A 2,831-nucleotide genomic window follows, 5' to 3' on the forward strand; every position below is an offset into this window, starting at 1 on the left:
ATCCTAACGCACTGACCATTCTCTTCCACTGGTCCTCACTCCTTTTAGGCATGCAAACCAAAAGTTCCACAAAAGAAGGGAAGGCAATAAGGAGGGAAAACAAGTCAGAAATCTCAGCTCTGGACATGAGCCCTGCCTGTTTGGGGTAATCCAAGGCCAAGCCCCTGACATTCACAGGTACTATTTAAAATTTCAGATCCCTGCAAAGGAGAAAGAGTACATGGAGAAGAAGTACTTAATTTTTTTTTTTTCTCATTAAACTTTTGTTTCAGTGGGTCTCAAAATTCTGTGACAGATTTTTGGTCAAGTTGTTTCCATTAAAAAGTACTGATTTTAAAAACTAATAACTTAAAACTGCCACACACACACACACAAAAACAAATGGCCCACAAAACATTCTCCTTTCCTTCTGAAGGTTTTACGATGCATTGTTATCATTAACCAGTCTTTTACTATTAAACTTAAGTGGCCACTTGACACAGTTCTGAGACCATTCTTCCACCACTGATTAAAACTGGGGTGGCAGGTATTGGGTATAATATTCATTTAGCCTTCTAAGCTTTCTGGGCAGACTTGGTGATCTTGCCAGCTCCAGCTGCCTTCTTGTCCACTGCTTTGATGATACCCACAGCAACCGTCTGTCTCATGTCACGAACAGCAAAACAACCCAAAGGAGGAGTCAGAGAAGCTCTCGAAACACATAGTCTTGCCAGGAACCATATCAACAATGGTAGCATCACCAGATTTCAAGAACTTGGGACCATCTTCCAGCTTTTTTCCAGAACGATGATCTACTCCTTCAGTTCAGCAAACTTGCAAGCAATGTGAGCTGTGTGACCATCCAGCACAGGGGCATATCCAGCACTGATTTGGCCTAGATGGTTCAGGATAATCACCTGAGCCATGAAGCCAGCTGCTTCCATTGGTGGGTCATTTTTGCTGTCACCAGCCACATTGCCACGATGAGCATCTTTGACAGATACGTTCTTGACATTGAAGCCCACATGGTCCCCAGGAAGAGCCTCACTCAAAGCTTCATGGTGCATTTCAACAGACTTTACTTCAGTTGTAACATTGGAGCAAGGGTGACCCCATGTCAGGTTTAAGAATACCAGTCTCCACTCGGCCCACAGGGACAGTACCAATACCACCAATTTTGTAGATGTCCTGGAGAGGCAGATGCAAGGGCTTGTCAGTTGGACAAGCTGGTGGCAGAATGCAATCCAGAGCTTCAAGCAGTGTGCTTCCACTGGCATTCCCATCTTTACGGGTGACTTTCCATCCCTTGAACCAAGACATGTTAGCACTTGGCTCCAGCATGTTGTCACCATTCCAACCAGAAATTGGCACAAATGCTACTGTGTTGGGGTTGTAGCCAATTTTCTTAATGTAGATGCTGACTTCCTTAATGATTTCCTTGTATCTCTTCTGGCTGTAGGGTGGCTCAGTGGAATCCATCTTGTTAACACCAGCAATTAGCTGTTTTACACCCAGTGTGTAAGCCAGAAGGGCATGCTCACAGGTCTGCCCATTCTTGGAGATACCGGCTTCAAATTCACCAACACCAGCAGCACCAATCAGGACAGCACAGTCAGCCTGAGATGTGCCTGTAATCATGTTCTTGATAAAGTCTCTGTGTCCTGGGGCATCAATGATGGTCACATAATACTTGCTGGTCTCGAATTTCCACAGGGAGATATCAGTGGTGATACCACATTCACGTTCAGCTTTCAGTTTATCCAAAACCCAGGGATACTTGAAGGAGCCCTTTCCCATCTCATCAGCCTCCTTCTCAAATTTTTCGATAGGTCTTTTGTCGATCCCACCACATTTGTAGATCAGATGACCAGTAGTGGTAGACTTGCCTGAATCCACGTGTCCAATGACGACGATGTTGATGTGAGTCTTTTCCTTTCCCATTTTGGTTTAGGTTGAGCGGTGGTTTTCACCATACCTGTGTTCTGGCGGCAAACCGTTGCGAAAAAGCAGAAGTACTTAATTTTAATGTAGATGAATTTATCAATTTTTTTTATGGTTTCTGTTTTTTTACAACTCACTCAAGAAGTCTCCTACACCCGAAAACACTGGAATGTTCTCAAATATTGTCTTCTCAGTGGTACATATTTCTGCCTTCACATTTAGGTCTTTTAATGTCCTTGGAATTGATTTTTTTTACTGTAGTATGAATTTGGGTTCCAAATTATTTCTGTTTTTCCATGTGGATAACCAACTGTCTCAGCAACATTTATGGAAATGTCCATTCTTTCCCCACTGATTTGAAATACTGTCTCTGTCGTATTTAGGCTCCATACGCTGTTTTATTAGTGTACTCAATAATCCCTGTACAACACCAATACTGTTTTATTACTCAAGCCTGGACTAGCTACCTAATTTGACGGCCCAGAGCGAAATGAAAATGTGGAGACCTTGTTTAAAAACTGTGAAGAATTTCACAACACTGAGAGCAGAGCATTAGACCAAGCACGTGGCCCTTCCAAGAACAGGTCACATACCCATAATTCTAGCCTTCACTAGAACTGAATATATCTTGTTGTGTCTGTTAGGTAATTGTGCTATCAGAGTGTCTTTCTTCTTCCAAATCACTGCAAATTCATTTTCTTTCTGTAGGAATCCACTAAATATCACATGTGAAGATTTCATTCCTAAAATAAGGCTACCTCTTGGATTGTACTTTTCTAGAATATATATATTTTTTTCTTTCCCCCCCAAGGGGCTGCTTCAAAAATGTACCACAAACTTGTGGCTTAAAATAACAGAAATATGTTGTCTCACAGTTCTGGAGGCTAGAGATGTAAAATCAGGATGTCACC

The 2,831-nt window shown here is 42.2% G+C and overlaps 1 pseudogene; it reads right to left on the minus strand.

Annotated features, from left to right (window-relative positions):
- Positions 1-542: 542 nt before the first annotated feature.
- Positions 543-1,979, minus strand: LOC118015688 (annotated as a pseudogene).
- Positions 1,980-2,831: the final 852 nt, after the last annotated feature.

This window comes from Mirounga leonina, unplaced genomic scaffold, assembly GCF_011800145.1.
Source record: "Mirounga leonina isolate KUSES-001 unplaced genomic scaffold, KU_Mleo_1.0 Mir_104, whole genome shotgun sequence".
Lineage (NCBI taxonomy): Eukaryota > Metazoa > Chordata > Mammalia > Carnivora > Phocidae > Mirounga > Mirounga leonina.